Source organism: Primulina huaijiensis, chromosome 7, assembly GCF_012295235.1.
Source record: "Primulina huaijiensis isolate GDHJ02 chromosome 7, ASM1229523v2, whole genome shotgun sequence".
NCBI lineage: Eukaryota > Viridiplantae > Streptophyta > Magnoliopsida > Lamiales > Gesneriaceae > Primulina > Primulina huaijiensis.
Window position 1 is genome coordinate 9,338,721 of NC_133312.1, and position 21,608 is coordinate 9,360,328.

Consider the following 21,608-nt stretch of genomic DNA (forward strand, 5'->3'; position numbering starts at 1 on the left):
TATATATATATATATATATATATATATATAGTATTCACTACCACTAATTTATTATTTAATTAGAATACTTTAAATTCACTAAATAAACAATTGTGAAATCATTAGAATCTCTATCGACGATCAAACATCGATGATATATTGAGAGTAAAAATTTTGTTTATATAATTAAAAACACAAATTCCGAAGGCCAAAATTTTTCACCGATTCATTTTTGGCAGCTGCCAGTTTGTGAAATACTTCTCAAAAAAGGCAGTTCCACTTTCCCCACTTAATTAGCAGCTAAGGTAACTCCCATCATAGAATCTACTTATAAACTCTTTTATTAGTAATATATTTTATCCTCATCCAACTACAATCAATTCAAATATCTCAACGAAAACATAAATGCAATACTTGTATGACCTTCAATTATTCAAAGATATTGCTAGTCATGGATTCACAATCTCATGTGATTCAGAACCACATTTATTCTTATTAGAGCTTACCATCATTCCTTTCACCAATCCATTGATCAAGAACGTCATAACTTAAGTTTGATTACATACATCGGATCATAGTAAGAGCGCCTAGTATCATCGCCCATAATCTCATATGTAACACTGATAGTGGCTGAAAGAATCAATAATTTGTGGTTAGCATACAGTACACTCGTTTTTTCTTATATCATTATCGAATCTAAAGTCATTGGTATATCGATAGTTATATATGAATTAAATATCGATGTGATGTATTTTTTAGTAATAATAATGACATAACATGTGCAACTAAGGAAACACTTTTGCATAATGTACATGTCTTACTCTGACCTTAGATTCCTTGTACTTTCCCTAAGAAATGGTCTTTGGTCATTTTTCTTTTCAGATATGACTCACATGTAACAAAAGAGTTTATTTCTCACAAATCAAACATGTCATCTCCCACTAACTTGTGCATCTTTTTTGTTAAAATATGTTCTAGCCGAGCGAGTCACAAGTATGCTTGATTTAGAATATCTTGTTTTCTTTTGTTTGTTGTTGAAATCATTTGGACATTGTTTAATGAAATATTGCCATATTTTGAAATCTAGCTATTTGCATAATACTTATGGCCTAGATACTTTCTGTAGAGCCCAAATTAATTATAACATAAAAACCCATGTATTTATTTAATTGTTAAATCATTTATTTAATTTTAAATGAGTTAGTGATGCATTATTTATTTCCTTGCATTATTTTAAATTTATATTTTTATGTGATGCACGTTAAAATGTTTTTCGAGTTTCATGTTTCAAGCGATTATTCGATGCGGGATCGAGGAATAGAGACCGACGACGATTTTTGCAATTTTGAAATGCGGTATTTTATCTTTAATTAAGATTGGGGCATTTTAAATGATTTATTGAGTTTTAGTATTTTAAAAGCCTAATTTAATTATTAAGTCATTTTATGAGTTTTAAACTTTTAAAGAGGTGACACTTGTGTATTTTTATTTTTAAGCTAGAGATGGGTAATTTTTTTTCAGAAATTTTAATTACTTAATTAACTCCCTAATTACCCCCTAAATTAACACTCACACACACATCACACTTTTACACACACCAACTCACGCACACCAATTAAGCAACACACATTTCAATTGTATTTGTTCCATTCATTTTTATTAGAAACCTAGGGTTCTTAGTGTCTAGTGCAGCCGCCCCCTCCCTCTGATTTTTCAGCAAGGTTTCGCTGATTTCGTTACAAGAAAATTGTTCCACGATCGTCCCTTATCAACCCTCGCTCCGTCTCCGCTTCGGTATCGCCGTATCGTGAGTTTTAAACGTCAAAAGACATGTATATTCTTTCGTTTTATGAAGAGATAGAGTCATAGTATATATATTGATGTATGTTATGCGTGAAAGTTTGATTATTATGAGCAAAGTTTGAACGATTATGTTTTGAATCGATTTCTGAAATTTTTTTAGATCTCAAGAAAATGTTTTGCTGTCATTTTAAAAACTGCGATTTTTTGGTCGAGTTTCTGGAAAAATTTTGAACATATAAAACGTATTAATTTTTGATACCTTCGATTTGATATAAAATTCGTAATTTTTGAATAAAAAATGAGTGAGTTATGATTGTTTTTGTGGGACTGCTCAAACTGAAATTTTCTGAAAATATGTTCATGATATATTCTTGAAGTTTTATTGTTGCAGGCTTCGTTGGGCATCAATGGGTGATCATTGCTGTGTTTAAGTATATCGAGAATGATGTTGGGATGTTTGTTGGTGTTTCGTTTCGTGTCTTCAGGCACTTGGTTGAGTTAGAAATCGTAGGAATTGATTTGGTGTCAAATTTCGTGTTCATGAGTTGTATTGCGTTGTAAGTTGGACGTCGTTGTTTTGGGGCGTTTGTTTGAGTTTGAATCAATGTTCTAGCGCTCTAGGATGGGTCTCGAGGTGTCGGTTCATGGTCCGTCCCTGTTGTCCTACAAAATACGAAATTTCAGAGCCTACCCGGACTCCTATCCGGACCCGTACACGTGGTCCATGTCATTTTTCCTTCAAAATGCAAATTTCTAGCATGTACCCGGACCCTTACACGGGGTCCGTGTACCCCTTTAAAAAAATAAAAAAAAATTATTTTTTTTATTTTTTTAAATATGAATATAATGTATAGGAAGTGTTTTGTGGTTATGAATATAAAATAAAGGATTTGTTTTGGAGTTATTAATATAAAATATAGGATTTGTTTTGGGATTTTATGTCATGGTTTAGTACGATGATTAAACGAGTACAAGTCCCGAGTGATCTAGAATTTGATAAGTTATTTATTTAATGCGGTGGTGAGCATGAATACCTACGTCTAAGCTCTGAAAGATAAGTGTTTGAATCCATGTTAGTATGTGCAGCAGTGGCCCCAAGCGAGATCCAACGAATCCCTCAACGCCAAGTAAGTATGTTAGACGTGCAAAAGAAAATATTTCAAGTTTTTGAGGTATGCTAATTGTCTTGTGACCAAATTATGTATGGGATTGGAAAGCGGTAAAGTATGACCAGGGACCAATTCACCCCGTTAAATTATGAACGGGTTTAGATCAGGATTGAAAAGCGATAAGTATGACCAAGGACCAATCCACCCGTTAAATTATGAACGGAGATCTCATATATGTAGCAGTGGATCTTCCCTGTCATCCCAGTACTGTGGTTTAGTCTGATCAGACATATTTATGTATGTGTCACTTGCTTTGAAACATGCCTCTATGCAAAAATTATGCTATGTATGCTCAAGTATGAATGATACAAGTACGTTTACGAAAATTTTCATGACTATGTCACGTCTATGTTATGCTATTACACTCAAGTTCCAAGTACGTTCATGTTATCAAGTTCAAGTTCATGTTTCTACTATGTACGCTCTATTTTGAAGATGCATGTGATTTTATTACGTATTATTTGATACTTCCAGTTTATACGTGTTGAGTCTTTAGACTCACTAGACTTGATCGATGCAGGTGAGGATGAGTTTGAGGAGGCGAGGGGTGGGGACCAAGGAGTAGGCTTGGACTGAGCAGGAGGCTATGCCCGATGACCGCCCATGTTTTATGTTTTTAAGTTTTTAAGCATGAAAATTTTAATACTCTGATTTCACAATTTGGCTTACGATGTTTAAACAAGTAATTTCTTTAGCAAACTTTATTTGTGTGCTCTTGTATCGCAATTACTTTTGGATGGACAGTTTAATTGTGATAACACTTTGAAAGTTATTTGTATTTACGAAAATTTTTAATTTTTACGCAAATTTTAAGTAGTAAAAAGTATGGTACGTTACACTTTCTAAGTTCAAGCTTCTTGTAGTAGAAACAAACATGTTCTGACTTATCGAAATTATGGGTCCTTTAAGTATTCTTCAGAGCATGCTTCTTAATGTGTTTGTTTTTCTTGTATGGAGCATCACGCTTCTTTTCCTTTCCTTGTGGGCACTTTTTTCGTCCTAGACAATGAGCCCACTAAGAAAATAATTTTTTTCTTCTTTATGATGATCTTATAATTCATAAACATGTTGACTAGATCTTCAAGACCATCCTCTATATTGTTCATATTGAAGTGCACCTCAAACTAGTCAAATGAGAAAGGTGGAGACAACAAGACATTTTCATCATTGAACTCGTTGGGAATCATTAATTCCAGGCACACCACGTTCTCAATAAGCACAATCATATGTACAATATGCTCATGGGCTAAGGCCACATCTTTCATGTGTGTAGTCATGAGCTCCTTGATAGTAGCATGTCTCACTATACAAATTTGAGCATCGTATAATTCTTTCACGTGTTTATGAATGTCAGTAACATTCATTATTTCTTCAAATTTTTCTACACTTCATTTGACATAGAAGCGAGCATATAAAACTTAGCTTGCGGACTATGGTTCCACCATCTCTCGCATTCTTTGTTAGTTCAACAAGACTAACATTAGTTTGCATGCCATTTTATATTAATTTAGAACAATTTTTATTTTCATATCCTATCTTGAAAATTAGGTCTGATTAACTTGTTTTAATCAAGAATAAAAAAAATAGATTACATGACGAAATCGTGAATATACTAATATGAAACAAATAATAATTTTCGACTATTTAAAAATATTTTTTATAAGACAAAACATGGTTTTTATTTTTATGAATTGTATCCCTCTATTTTAATATTTTTACCACCTTCAGATGAAAAAGAGAAATCATATTTCTTTAGTGAGTACGTAATGTCTAATTTCTAAATTATGATCTCGAATTATATCAACCAATCATAATTCTCAAAGGGTAGAGCCCAATTACAATCCCTTGCAACCCTCACGTATTTTACCTCATGCTTGATAAGGACCCAATAATATGATTTCATTTATATTTACGTGTCGAGCCTGGCCATCAATGTCGAATATTTGTGGATGGTCGCCATGACATCCAAAATTATCTAGGCCGAATTCATGGGATTTCCATGTAATTCACATCAAGTATGTCAGTGGAAGTCACAGCTTTCCGACGTCCAGGCCTCTCCAATTATCTGAGTCAGACACTGACCGAGGGTTGCGTTAATCATGCAACCATCGTTGATGGAAGGAAAGAAAATATTAAACTTTCTTTTAGTTCTTTTATTAATGGACTTGATATAAATTTCGAATCTTATTCAAAATGAATAACTTTAATTTCGAAAATTTGTTTCATCAATTAATTTTAAAACAGTGTCATGTTTGTTTGTATGTTTGTCGGATTCATGCAGCTCTAGTTATAATAATAATAATAATAATAATAATAATGTAAGTACTGATTATTTATGATATATCACATGTACTATAAGTAATAAAGGACGATTGATACAGAAATATATTTGATATGTGAGAGCCATATACGGATCTAAGTCCAAAATCTTGGTAAATGCAAGGATCTAAATGCAATATTACATTATCTTCCAATATTTACATGTCTTCGATCTTCAAAATTCTTGAGGATCTAAGCACACCATATTCAAATCTTGATCTCCACCTAAATATAATATTTACACGAAATTTTCAAGACACGTTGAGATATAAATTTAAGGGGTGGGAACAGGACACAAACATACCCACTTTAATAATTATCAAATAATTAAAAACACAACAATGTAAAATATCTCAACATACACTAGCAAATTGGTCATGTCTCTCGATCATCTTTTTATCATATAATATCATATATTATCAAATCATGTATCTTACGAATATGTTACTAACCCCATGATTAAAAATAAATTAAAAATTAAATAAACACTTTAATTCAATTCCAATTTATTAATAATTAAATTCTTTTTAAAACACCTTCTACTATATATAATAAAAATCATATTTTTAATTATTTATTTTATAAGAAAATCTCATTATTTTATTAAAAATTATTTTTCAAGGACCAGTTTATCAAATTCTCATAAAAATATAAATTTTGACCAAGACTTGTCAAATTGGGTCAGGCCCGTCGGACCGGCCCGCCCCGCTATAAAAATTGAGTGAGTTGGGTTGATAAAATAGCAGCCCGTTTGGAGGCGGGCCAAATGGGCTGAGCCCGTTTGGGTTGCGGGCCCAGATGGGTCAGGCCCAAAAGGAGCGGGTTGGCCCGCCAAATTAGGGTATAATTTTATTTTATTTTTATATTTTTAAGTTTTAAGTTTTACATAAAAATTGGAATAAGTCTCATGCGCCTCCATCACCCTCTTATCTTATTTTTCTCCTTGACCTCGCCTCCATCACTCACTCTGGTAAAATCTGAATTTCTGTAAATTTTATTAATGAATCTTAAAGGCAAGAAATTTCTGTAAATTTTATTCATGAATCTTAAAATAATCTTTAAGCATAAAAGTTGTTTGTGAACCCAAGAGCGGTTTTGTTTGAAGTCCGACGAGTTATAATGAAATTTTGTGGATCCAGCGGAGGTTTGATAATTATGTGTATTGTTGAACACATAATATTTTTTAAAATTTACAATCTTCTCTTTCTTCGACTTTCTGTTCTCTTCCATGTCTCAATCTTCATGTTTGGTTTAAGCACTTTACTTTTTATGGATTATGTTGATGCTTTCTTAATTTCTCTTATTTCAATGTTTTTAAGTATTTTATGAAACTATTTGACTAAAATATATTTTTTTTTTATGTTTACTGCGATATTGTTTAGTATTTTTTTCTTAAAAAAATAAACGGGTTAAAAATAAACGGGTCGGCCCGCCTAGCCCGCGGCCCAAGGTGGGTTGGGCTGGGTTGGCCATTTAGAGGCTCGCGAAAATGACAGGCTAGCCCGCCCCGCCCCGCCTAATGGTGGGTTGCAGCGGGTGGCGGGCTGGCCCGCCCCGCCAGCCCGTTTTGACATGTCTATTTTGACCCATAAATTTGAAATCATAAAATCGCAACCGGACCCAAAATTTTCTAGCCCATGGGCCACGGAATGCCTAAGATCATTTCAAGCAGCCGTGTTTCTGCCTTACGCGCTACCCAAAATTTTTCGAGCAACTGCATTTCCTCAGGGGGCAGCGCATTGCCATGCGCGAAACAACTCTTATTTTTTATTTTTTTTATTAAAACTTCTGGGTAGTCACCGCTGCCCAGATGTACACGTGTGCTCCCCAGAATAGCCAATTTTTTTATTCCAAAAATTTTCAGGGCCTGCAATTTATTTGGATTTCTTGTGCGGTTAGAAACGATTGTTCAATATAATTTTAAAGAATTAATAACAAAAGAATTATACTGAAACGTCTGCTACTCATTCCCTTAAAACGTGCTAGAAAATTTTTTTTCCTCCTTAATCTCCATAACTCAAAATATACATATATGTAAATACTTTAAAAATACCTTGTACTATTTTAAAAATGGCCCATCAACTCATATTTGAAAACTAAAGGAAAATAGTTTAAAACATCACATCATCCAACATTTTACCAAACCTTAACACATTATTTGAAAAGTATAGCTCATACTATAACCTCTCATAAACATAAATAAATAGTCATAACTTAAAATCATGAATCATAACTAGTGCGAAAAACTAGCATCGGTCCTCGGGTTATGTGCTCCTTCAGTCCAGCAAAGTCAACCATCAAGACCTCCATTAACATTATTATCATAATCACCTGCCTCAATCACACCTAGTGAGTCTAAAGACTCAACACACCATAATCTTGATAACAAATAATACATATACAGATCACATGCCACAGTGAAAAGTACTTGTACTTAAAATATCTTTTTCATGAAGATGCATAAACTTGAACATGAACATTCTCGTAAACATTTTCATGATGCATAAACTTTAAACATCACCATTTTCATAAACATTTTCATGATGCAGAAACTTTAAACGTAAACATTTTCATAACCTTTTTCATAAACATTTTCGTAAACATTTTCATATCATCCTCAACATATTCATATACATATTATCATCAACATATACGTATTCCTTTTTACTTTCGTCGAATTCAGATCGTTAATTGTGATTTTCGTGTTCATCTACGTCTACGTGTTAGGTGATGGATCCATCTACATGTAACCACAGTAATGGGCAGCAGGGACATCAGCAACACTCTCACGGGTCAACTGAGCCTTGGCCTTACGTATTAACATATCATCGTATACATATTCGTATCCACGAAAATACGATCGTCGGGCTCCCACTAGGACCGTCACCCTCACGATATCTCCAACATATCATCGTATTAGTCAAAATTACTCCACTTCCTTCAACGTTTCATATTCTCATCACTTTATAAAATTTAAAAATGTATATAACGTTTTTTTTTAAACCAAGCATGCAACTTGTCTTTTAAATGTCCACGTTAAATCATAAAATTCATAAACATTTTAAAAATATCATTTTAACATATACATATCTATGAAAATTTAAAATAATCATATTAGCATATAAAACAACATTCAAACCACTTCCATGACGTTTACTAATTTCTATGTGTAAAATGATTGTCTTATCCCTTGATGTAAAATTTAACGTTTTTGACATTTTCTTAATTCCGTCGACTCTAGATCATCCCAAATAATTATTTAAGCTTACAATAATTTTTTCGTATTTTTATTTGGCTTAAATCGATAACTTTTAAATTAATCTTTAAATATAACTTATTAATGCGTTTTAATCCTGAATTAAACCAAACCTTAATATAAAATTCTCAAATTAAAAACTTAGACTTTTAATAATTCTTTGAGCTTAAATATAATTTTTCATAATTTTATTCTGCATAAAACTAGGCGTTTCAATTAATTCTTTAATTATCGTTTCGTGTGGCGATTAAATCCTGGATAAATTCAAAACTCGTTATTTTGAACCCGAACTTTAAACATAATATTTTTATTATTTATTCTACCCTTGTGAGCCATGAACCACACCCGTGGACCCATGGTTCTAATTTTTTTATTTAATTCGAAATAATGACCTCTTATCGAACCACCCGAGCCATCTCCCAATTTACTCGAGCCATAGTCGAGCCACCTCGAGCCAAACCTGAGCCAACCAACCTTGGCACCATCTTGACCAACCCTGACCCTTGGACCTAGCCTCTTACTCGCTCAAACCCTGCTGGACAGTAGACCAATTGCATGTGTCACTACAAGAAAAATGATTTTCCGCAGCACGTCATCAACAGCGTGCATTAAAAGCACGCTGCGAATATTACTTTTAACAACGTGCATCCATATGTGCGCTGTTAATATTATTGCACTTGACAGTATTAACAGCGTGCATTAAAAGCACGCTGCGGATAGTAATCTCCGCAGCGTGCAGTTATATGTGAGCTGTTAATAACTTATGCAATTTTCGCAGCGCACAATAAAGGCACGCAGTTAATAATATTATTAACGGCGTGCATGTTTATGTGCGCTGTTAATAGTAAATCATTTTTTTTAAAAAAAATAAATTTTTTTTAACGGCGTGCATATATAAGCCCGCCGTGGAAAATGGGTGCGCCATCATTTAGCGACGGTTTATTTAACCGTCGCCGATTTAAATTTAGCGACGGTTGTTCTTAACCCGTCGCTATTGGCGACGGTTTTAAATAAACCGTCGCCGATTTAAAACTAGCAACGGTTTAAAATAACCGTCGTGCAATTTAGCGACAATTAAGCATTAATCGTCGCTATATTTAGCGACGGTTTTCTTATACCCGTCGCAAGGTTTTACATCGGCGACAGTTTCATATAAACCGTCGCTAGTAGCGACGGTTGAAATACAAACGTCGCTAATAGTCTATAAATATCCGCATTTCCTTCCCATTTCTTCACAACACTCAGAATTTTTCTCACGATTTTAAGATTTTAGTTTCGATTTATTGTACTTTTTTGTTTCGATTTTTACTTACTTTGTAAATATTATTAAAAATCACGAGTATTGTTATTATTTTGTAAGTTTTTTTAAAAATTTTATTAAATTATAAAAGTAAATTTTTTTTTATTTTAACGAAAAGATTAGCGACGGATTATGAAATTCCGCCGCTAAATGTATCGACAGTTTTAAAACCGTCGCTAAACTTAGCGACCGTTTAAAAACTGTCGTCTATAAATATAGCGACGGTTATGAACCGTCGCTAGTAGCGACGGAAATTTTAAAACCGTCGCTAAAATTAGATTTTGCAATAATTATTAACGGCGTACATTGCACGCTGCGGATAATAGTATTAACGGCGTGCATGTGCACGCCGCGGATAATAAGATTAACAGCGCGCACATGTACGCCGCGGATAATCTTAAACTTTCAACAGCTTTGAACTTTGCAGCGTGCAATGTGCGCTGCGGAAAACGAATTTGGGCGCTGCGAAAAGCCATTTTTGTTGTAGTGTGTGTGTGTGCGTGAGGTGTTGTAGTTGCACTAAGACTCCTAGCTAGCCTAGGGCTCTTCTAGCTGATCCACCACCGAACCACCATGACCCTAACCGACCCCTGGACCACGCCCAGCCACAGCTCAGACCAGCCCAAGCCCCTGGACCCAAGTAGCGAGCCCCTGGATTCAGAAGCACAACCTGTGCGTCTTGTGCATCTTCACACCATCTCGAACCAGCGGCCAACCCAGCCACTCCAGCCCTTTGCCCAACACTCTAGGACCCTGATGGACCTACCTAGCTCACCCAAGCCCCAGCAGCGCGCCCCCTCTTGGCTGTTGTCCCCTTAGCTGCTCGCGCGATGAGTCCCTGCTGCATGGGACTCCTCCAAGGTTGCGCGCCAGGGGTCCTAGCACCTTCCTAGCCTTCGAACCTGACCCTGAACAAGCCCCCAACCAGCCCTGGCCAGCCTCGTGACCCCATGCAAGACCACCGAACCCTTGAACCCCCAACAAGCATACACACACTTTTACAAAACACACGGCTCTTTCTTTCTAATTTATCCCTTCGGTTCCAGCTTTTAATTTTCATGTTATGCAGTATGTTCATGTGTTCTAGGACCCTTTAAAAACGTGTACAAATATCCCATAACAATTCCTAATCATGACAACCCCTTATGCACATAAAAATCATGATTTTTTGGATCAACAACAGGCTTTAAAAATTCACCTTTGAGGCATAAACGAAATTATTTGAAAGCTTCACTTGTTTTCATGCAAAACATAATTAAATACATAATATGGTGTGATGATGAGTGAAGGAATAATATGGCGTGCGTTTGCGTAATTTACGCACGAATAAACGTTGACGATTGCAAAGAACGGCGACGAACGACCTTGACTTGAAACTCCCTTGAAGCTTTGAATTTTTCTTTCAAAACTAAGGTGTGTGCCGTGTAAATTGATTGTGGAGAATTTGAAAGTGTGGGGCGTGTATAATGTAGGGTTTGTGTAACGCCCCTAAAATTTAAAGGTCCATGCGAACCACATGCATTTGAGTTATTAAATTCTTTGTATTTTAATTAAATGTTTTAGTTGCATAAATTAATTATGTTGTGCATATTTACATGTTTAAAATATATTTTTCTACACGGTTGCATTAAAATGTATTTTTAAAAGTTTTTCGAGTTGCGATCGAGAAACGGAGACCGAGGGCTGAAAAAATGTAAAATATTTTTATAAAATAATTGTTTTTAATTATTTAAAATATGGGTGATGCTCTTTCTTATTTTTGAAAATAAAGGGTTTTGAGGTGATTTTATACGTCGGGGCGTAATTTTTATCGGTGTTGGATTTTCAACAAAAATACGAACTTTTTAGCAACCCGACTATTAAACTCACAAACATATTTTTATCAAAACTATTTTTATATTTTAATTAAATACTAATTAAGACTAATGGGCCTAATTGTTGGCTTAATAGGCCTAAAGCCTAATTAGTAATTAATTAACTATAAAATATATTAAAAACCCTCCCCAAACCACAACTCTCTCACGCCACTTTCAGTATTTTGTGCCATCAAAACTCTTCCAAACACTTGAGAAAACACACGGCACACACATAAATTTTGAGAAGAAACCTTAGGTGAAAGCTAAGGGAGTTTATAGTCACGGTTCTCGTCCGTTCTTCGCAATCGTCAACGGTTTTTCGTGCGTAAATTACGTAAAGGCACGCCATAAATCTCCTTTTCTCGTCTATCACATCGTATTATTATTTAAATTATATTTGAATGAAAAGCATGAGGTTTTTATGAATATTTTCGAAATATTGCATGTATATGAGGTAAACTTGTGAATTGTTGTTCCAAAAACATGTGTATTATGTTAAGAAGGGGCTGCCATGTCTTAGGAAGTTATGGGACAGGTTTTATACAAGTTTAGGGGTCTTAAAACACACTAAAAACGCTGCACAACCACAGCACACACAAGCTGGAACCGTAGGAAATTTACAGTAAGGATTGAGGGATTGGGTTGTCTTCATGGGTGTGGTTTTGATGCATGGGGCAAGAGGGCTCGACCAGGCCTGGGGGTTGGGTCCTAGGGGTCATGGTTAGGTCCTAGGGAGAGTCCTAGGAGGGCTAGGGGTCGAGACCATGGGCTGGGGAGGAGCCCTTGCCAAGGAGGACTCCACCCGAGAGCTGTAGGAAGAAGTTATGCAGGATTTCAGCAACTTGTGCAGGGTTGGTTGGCTGGGTCAGGGGCTGGAACAGCTGGGCAGGCCGCTGGCTCAAGATAGCACAAGAAAGCTCAAAGTGGCGCAGGATTGTTGTTGTTGGTTCAGAGGTTCGGGGCATGGGTTCCAGGGATTGGTCTGGGCGTGGGATAGGGAAGGTTAGGGTCATGAGGGGTCAAGTGGGTAGGGGCTGGAAGTGCCCTAGTTCAATTAGGAGTCCTAAATATCCTAGGAGACACACACACAAAAACATGCAGCATTTGGGTCAAGTTCCAGGGGGCTCTTGAGCGGGCTAGGGCCGGTTTTACGGGCTGGGCTTGGAGAGTAGGGTCCCTAGATGGGTTGGCTAGGTTTTGGCTCGAGGTGGCTCTGGCGTGGCTCGAGTAAATTGGGAGATGGCTCGGTGTGTTCGTCGAAGGGTCAAGAACGAAAATTAAAGAAGGAAAAATTGATCCAAGGGTCCACGGGGGTGGCTCATGACTTGGAAGGGTAGAATAAATACTAAAAAGGTTATGTTAAAAATTTGGGATCAAAATAACTAGTTTTGGATTTAATCGCCGCACGAAACGCTAATTAACGAGTTAAATGAAACGCCTAGTTTTAAGCTTTATAAAATTATGAAAAATTAGGTTTAAGCTTAAATAATTATTATAAGTCTAAGTTTTTAATTTGGGAATTTTATATTAAGGTTTGGGTTAATTCGGGATTAAAACGCATTAATACGTCACATTTAAAGATTAATTTAAAAGTAATCGATTTAAGCCAAATAAAATTATGAGAAAATTCATGTAAGCTTAAATGATTATTTGGGACATGTTAGAGTCAACGAAATTAAGGAAAAGTCAAAAACGTAAAATTTTACGTCTAGGGGTAAAACGGTCTTTTTTTTACCTAAAAATTAGTAAAGGTCATGGCAGTGCCCTAAATGCTATTTTTATGATATTATGATTATTTTTAAATGTTTATGAAATATTCATGATTTAATTATGATTTTTAAATGTCCATGGGTTTTTTATGATTTAAGGAAGACATTTAAAAGACATGTTGCATGCTTAGTTTCAAAAACAAAAATGTTATGTTATGCATGATTTTTATAAAGTGATGAGAATGTAAAATGTTGAAGGAAGTGAAGTAATTGTGACTAATTCGATAATGTTGGAGATGTCGTGAGGGTTATGGTCACAGTGGGAGCCCGACGATCGTATTTTCATCATTACGAATATGTGGTAACGGTTATGTGTTAACGGTTTTGTGGTAACGGTAAGAATGAGAATATCGTGAGGGGAAAAAGCCCCAGAGGGAACCCATTTATGGGAAAAGGGCCTCGACGGAACCCCGACGATCGTATTTCTATTCGATCATGATAGGCCAGGGCCCAGTTGACCGGTGAGAGTGTTGCTGGTGTCCCCCGCCGCCCAGTACTCTGGTTTTATGTAGATGGATCCATCGATCATGTCATGTCTTGTCAGAAAAGTCACAATTAACGATCTGAATTCAACAAAGGAAAAGGAAAAGGAAAAGAAAAAAAGGAAAAGAAAAATGTTTATGATCATGTTAAAATGTTTTTATGTCATGATAAGGAAAAAATGAACAAAAGAGTAAGATTTATTTATGCATGTCATGAAAAGTTATTTTACGTAAAAGTATTTTTCACTTTTGCATGTGATTTTATATGTATTATTTGTTATAAAGTTTATGGTGTGTTGAGTCTTTAGATTCTCTAGGTGTGATGGATGCAGGTGAGGTTGAGGGAGGTCTTGACGAATGATTTGACTGGACTGATGGCGCACACAATCCGAGGACCAGCGCTTCTATTATTCCGCATTTACGACTTTTGACTCAAGAATTATGTTAAAGATTTTAAGACTATTTATTTATGTTTTGAGAGATTTTTGAGAGGTTTAGTATGGGCTATTCTTTTCAAATTATTGCTTTTTAGGGTTGGTAAAACAGTAGACGATTTCATTGATTTCTAAAAATGCTAGTTGGTTGATGTTTTATTTTAAAGAAAAAAAAATATTTTTGTAAAAGCCGAAAATCATAGAGGAAAAAAAAATTTCTAGTACTTTTAAAGCAATAAAAAGGGTAGGAGGTCTCAGTTTGGGATGGGTTTTTTAGCTTTAAATATTTAATTAAACCACTAATAATCCTTAGGCCCCTTAAGGTGGTTAATTAGGCCCATTAGTGATCCATTACAATATTAAAAATGATTTTGTTTAGAAAAGTTTGTGAATTTATTACTCGGATTGTCAAAACGTTTGCATTTTTGTTGTAAAGCCAACACCGATAAAATTTACGTCTCGGCGTATAAAATCACCTCAAAACCCCTTATTTTCAAAAATAAGTAAAAGCATAACCCTTAATTTAAATAATTAAAAACAATTAACCAATAAAAATATTTTTTATTTTTCAGCCATCGGTCTTCGTTCCTCGATCACAACTTGAATAATCTTTTAAAAATACATTTTAATGCAATCATGTAGAAAATTATATTTTAAACATGTCAATATATACAACATAATTAATTAATACAATTAAAACATTTAATTAAAATACACAAAGAATTTAATAACTCGTATGCATGTGGTTCGTGTGGACCTTCAAATTTTCGAGGCGTTACATATACGATTGAAAACCTAGGCTCTGATATTACTGTTGGAGTTCCGTTTTCTCGCACCTAAAATGCAGTGAAAGTTTTTAAAAATATCAGTTTTGACTTTCTAAACGTTCTTGGTCATCGTATGATTTAAATAATTCATATGGTCATGTTTAGATTTGAATTACTCTTTTAAGAACGTTAGACACCAAACAAATCCGAGATTAGCTGAGTTGGTCCTTCTTATAAACCCATACAAACTTTCTTCAACATTCTAATCAAGTTTACGATCAGAAACTTTGTTTCTTGCATGATAAATCCACACAAAATTATGCGTTGAGAATAAATCAATCAATTACCAGAAATTTAAAATTCCGACGAAGCAATGTCGGTGCTATGATGGCGGAGCAGCGACATTGCGCTTATTTCATGGTGGTGCTTGGCCATGAGCCTTAGACAAGGTAGTGGTCGAGAATCGTAGGGGATAAAGAGATGGTGAGAGAAAATCTTGATTTGATTTTCTTGTTGTATTAATTATTATATATTTTTACAACCCTTTGATATAATGTATTTAACAAACTGAATATTTCAATCCCACTACGATTCTCGTCGAATCAGGATTCTATATTTTCATTATTTAAAACTCTCAAATTGTATTTTCTACGCTTGAAAATACTCTATATAATTAAGTCATTATCAACTCTTGATAATACATGATATATATTACACACACATATATATAATTCAATTACTTAATTGTTTTTAATCACTGATTAATTATATACTTTTCTAAAATATTTGATGAGAATCTTATATTTAATAGTCATTACAACTAATTTATTATTCAATTAGCATATTCTATGTTCACTAGTAGCCATACTAGAAGGTATAATAATATTTCTTGCTTATGTTGTCTATAGAGACTTTAAAGTATAAGACTTTGTTTAAATTTACTGAGGATATTCATACCATGTTGGTCCAAATATATATTGATAATATCATATTTAACTCTACTAACACCAAGTTGTATGGGAAATTCTCTAAACTGATGCAGGATAATTTTGAAATGAACATGATTGTCAAGATGAATTTTTCTTGGGTTGCAATTCAAGTAGCTAAATAAGGGAATCTTCATTAATCAAGTGAAGTACTCTAGGGATATTTTGAAGAAGTTTGATATGGAAAGTTGTGTTGTTCCATAGACTCACGTGAGCTCATCAACCAAGTTGAATAAAGATGAAGGGAGAATACCAGTAGAGATAACAATGTATCTTGGATGGATTCGGTCACTACTATACTTAACAACTAATAGACCAGCCACCATCTTTGTTGTTTGTATATGTGCTAAATTTCAAGAAAAACCCTAAACAATATCATTATTTAACTATAAAAAAATATTAAAGTATCTCAAGTATACTCAATGTCGGCATCTGGTATTCCCAATATTCAAGTATTAACTCAATTAGATATTCAGATGCTGAATATACAGGCTGCAAGATATTTAGGAAGAACAGTAGTGGATTTTTCTAGTTCCTTGGGGATGGGTTGGTGTCTTGGTTCAACAAGAAGTAGACATTGATAGGTTCATCAACTCCTGAGGCTGAGTATTTAGCATCTCCTCTAGATTCAACAACAATTGAGAGATTATGATATCTTAAAAGTTGAGTTAACTATCTTCTATAACCACACAAATGCTATTGTGATTAGATAAAATCCAGTATTTCACTATTCGATAAAGATATTGACATAAGACATCTTGTTTATCCACTTGATTTAAGTACCATGGCTTATACAAAGAGCCGAAGAGGGAACTTGAGAACTAGAGAGAAAGATAAGAAAATCCAACCTGGAGTTATTTGAGTAGGCAAGTAGATAATTCCAAAACATTATATTTTTAAATTCATGCACTACATTCACTTTACTTGTCTACAAGCTTGATTTGAGTATACGTGTTTGATACTTACTTAAAATGTAGGATACGATTCCGACGAATGAAACCGATCTAATTTAAGGTTTTTGGCATGGTTCAGGCCTGAAATCAGGAGCAAACCGTTAGAAAGGGACCGCGAGGACGTCCCGACGTAGCCCTCCGACGCTCAAGTCAAAGACTAAGTATGATACAGAAGGTAGCTAAAGCGCTACCAAAATCCAAATATATTGAATAATTAATAAGATTCTCAAAAATGATATTTATTTATAGGAAAAATTATGGGTACCAATGGTATTTATCACTAGTTTTTCTCCCAAGTCGAGTTGAATCGCAGGTTCAAATCTCGATTATTCAATAGAATTGACCTAGATTTGTAGATCCAAGTTGTGGCTGAGAGAGTTATTTTTCTTTTATAATTCAATTAATTCATTTACTACCCACTCACCCGAGCTACTGCTCATCCATTCCTTACCCTCTTGTTGAGCCATGACCATCCTTTAATGCTCGCCCATCACCTGCAATTGCCTTGTCAAATACATTCCCCTCGCCCACCACCTATTTGATAAATCTTCCAACATAGCCTTTCCTATCCTCCCCTGCTCGCCCATTCATCTCTTTGTTCACATCCCACCTCTTCCTCGCTCGTCTACCCCTTGTTCGACAAATTCCCAAGTCACCACATCCACATCCTTACCCTCGCCCTTTCCTTACCCTCTCCTTGCCCTAGCCTCTGTATCTCTCTCGCCCTCGCTTGATACCTGCTCAATAAATTAACCAAGTCGCTTCTCGGAAACACTCCAACCACCTCGCCTTGTCCACCTTCTCTAACCCTCGCCCTCTTCATCGCCAACCACCTCGCACTCTCTCTCGCATCGTGCCTCACCCACCCTAGCCTCTGCCTCACTTGCATGCTCTCCTCGCGTCGCCTCGTCCACATAGCAACACCCTCTCCCATCACATGTTCGACAAATTTCCCAAATCATCAACTCCTAACTTCGCCTCCTCGCCCCCAGTCTCACCTACTACCGTTGCCCACAAATAAAATAAGATACCGTATGGATAAAAAAGAACAAATCACATGAGCTTGAATAACAAATATGGAGGAAAAAGAAAAGAAATATGGTTGCAGCAGCATACTTTATGGTGGTAAAAAAGTATGTTGGTCGTGCGAATGTGTCAGGAAAAGAATCTACAATATTAATCATTTACATAATTGAAATCTTACCTAGCTAGTACCACATAAAAAAGACATAACACTTGAGTAACAAAAAATTCTTTCGTAAGATCTTCATCACATGGTAGGAGTAACATAAGAAGAACTATTTCGTAAGATAGCTTTTTGTACCTTTGGCACCAACAAAGTGCTCACAAGTCAGAATAAGTAACCAAAATCAAGCCAATATTTTATGGGGGACAATTATTTTAAAAAAAAAAATAGGTCCAAGATCCACCATTGACAAGAGCTTATTGTACCTATTCATCATTTTTTTTTTCATTTATGTGTTAAGGTATCCAGATTAATGACACTATCTGACATCCCCTAAACATCACGAGTGATGCACTTACTGCTTGGAATAAGTATTTCAAATGTGCTGCCAGAAAATCTAAGCCTTTACATGAGCTATTCGTAAAACTTTCTGAAACCTCAACAAGCTACCTGAAAGTAAAAAATCTCAAAAAATTACATGGTGTCTAAAATCTCAACGAACTACCCGAAAATTCTATAATTGTAACAAGCTACTCGAGAAATTTGAAAAAAAAAAAACATGCAAGCTGTGTGTTTTTATCAAAATATGCCAACAATACACACTTCTGTGAATTTATTTCCCATATACATGGAACCAGATACTTGAAAACAGAGAAAAAGTCTAAAAAATGTCAGAGTTAATCAATTAGTTTGTGAACTAATGAATCATTTAGCATCGCCAAAATCACATTTGTCAATGTCCTAAACCGTAGCTTACGAGACGAGGGATGAGAATCAAGTGTCTATCCACATAAAATGACCTTTTTACCTGACCATAAGCTTGATGCATCTTTTTATCGCTAAGGCATAGTTTTGTACACATGATAGGATAAACATGTGATATATAATATAAGGATAAGTTAAGGATATATAAGAGGTAGGATATTATATTTAATGTTTAGTATGATTTTAATAATAAGAGTGATTAAATTTATATATTAGATTGTAATGACAAAATTAACTTTATCATAATAAATTTTATAATTTCAAAGTTGTTGCTTGAGTTCATATTTTTTATCTGTTCATGCGCCGACAATACTTGCATGATTTATTTATTTTTACCTAATTTTATATATTATATAATATGATAATTGAGCCCTTGATTTGTGAGTCAAGTCAAATATCAATTTTTAAGGTTAATCGAGTGATACTAATAATTTTATTGAGATTTATAAAAATCATTTATATAATTATATCGAGTTCATTTATATAATTATCATATTATATAATATATAAAAATAAAATAAAAATATTTATTTGATGGGGCAGTGAAATGAGAGAACGATATGGTTTAAGATTTTTATATATTGAGGGCAATTAAGTCATTTGTGGTATTTTTTATCATTAGATTAAAATTATCACATGTCATAAAAGTGATACATTATCATTGTATAAAACTATTTCTCAAAAGGTACCAAACGTGAGATAAGGAGGATTATTTATCAATCCCTCTCTTATCTCGTGTACCAAACTATATCTAAGAGTACTGTTAATTCTAAGCTTTTATATAAGTCATTCGGAAAACTTCCCAAAATCTCAATAAGCTACCCGGAATTTCAAAATATCAACAAGCTACTCGAAGATCTAAAAAATCTCAATGAACTGTCCAAAAATTCTAGACTCTCAAGGAACTGCCAGAAAATTCTAAGAGTTTAACAAACTACTCGAGAATTAAAAAAACAGCCAATAGTGTTCTGAGGAATATTTCATATGCCAAGAGTTAGAAACATTAATTTCACAAGGTTGCATAGAAGACTAGCATGGTTTTTAACTCAATCTTTCATGGTACCATCGTCACATGGATTTTTCTGGAGACTCCTCATCACTGATTTGTAGGTGGACTTGCTAAAAAGAAGGGAATTATTGGCAAACGTGCAAGAATGGGGTGGGTGTTTTTAACCTGCCCAGAGCGACTTGCGAGGGCCGCACGCTAGGGCGGGAGATATCACCCGCCCCAGCACGCATGCCTGGAAAATTATTCGCGGTCCTCCCTCCCCAGCGCAACGCAATATGAAAACAACTTCTGGCCGATTTATTTCCTTCGGTGGTGGATTTTCAGACCAAAACGAAAGATAGCAGCCGAGTACAGGTGAGGGGGTTGGATTGAGAGTACTATTCATCATAGGAGGCACACGGAAAGGAGCCGGAAGCTAGGAGACGGAGGAGAGCAAGAGAACACAACCGAAGAACAAGATTTATACAAGTGTTTTTCTTCTTTTCTCTTTTCTTTAGTTGGGATTAAGGGGATCCTATCCCCAAACATTTATATTGTGAGTTCTTCTTTTTGAATATTTAATTTTGTTTTAAGTATTGATATTTTTTTTTGCAATTTTGGAGTATGATCAACTTCGAATGGATTTTATGTGTTATAATTGAAACTGAAAGGAGATTTTATAACATGATATAATAACATAATTCATGGATCTACAACTTGCATAGACATATGAGGTTGGATACATGTTGATATCCATTGTCTAATAAGTCGAAAGCTAGAGGATTCCACGATTCGATAATACGATTGCAATTGTTAAATAATACAAGGACACTTGGTTATTGCATTTTGTTGATTAGGTAAATATAGCTCGACAAAGTATATTGATAGAGTAGGGAATTCCGCCGAAAGCATGACTTAATAATTGAAATTCAATCATTAGAAGAGAGTCAGTGGTAGGTGAACCAAGATACTAACATTAATTGTTTGTTTACTAATTTGATTTCTATTATCTATATCATGTTAGTAATTTATTTTATTTGACTTTCAATTTAATTTATTATTTAATCCAACTTTCGTTTTAGTTAACTAGCTAGATAATTGTGTTTAAGTTAAATTTGTCTAATCAATCTCTGTAAGAACGATACTCGTACTTCGTACGCTATATTATAACTTGACTCGTGCACTTGCGATTGATTCAAACATGAAATTTTATTTTATTTTTATTGAGGATTTATAGTAGAAGAAAAGCTCGATCAAATACGCACTTCTATAAATTTATTTCTTATCTACATGGAACTAGATTTGAAAGTAGAGAAAATGTCTAAAAAGTCAGAGTTCATCAATTAGTTTGTGAGATAATGAATCATCTAGCACCGCCATGGTCCCATTTCTCAATATATCTAACACCTTAGCTTACGAGATGAGAATCAAGTGTTTGTCCACACAGTGACCTTATTATCTGAACAGAAGATTGATGCATCTCTTTGTAGCTAAGTGTGCTATTTTCATAAATCCCAAAATTCTATGCTTTTACATGAGCCATTCTGAAAAATTTTCAAAATCTTAACTAGATGCCCAGGAGTTCAAAAATCTCAA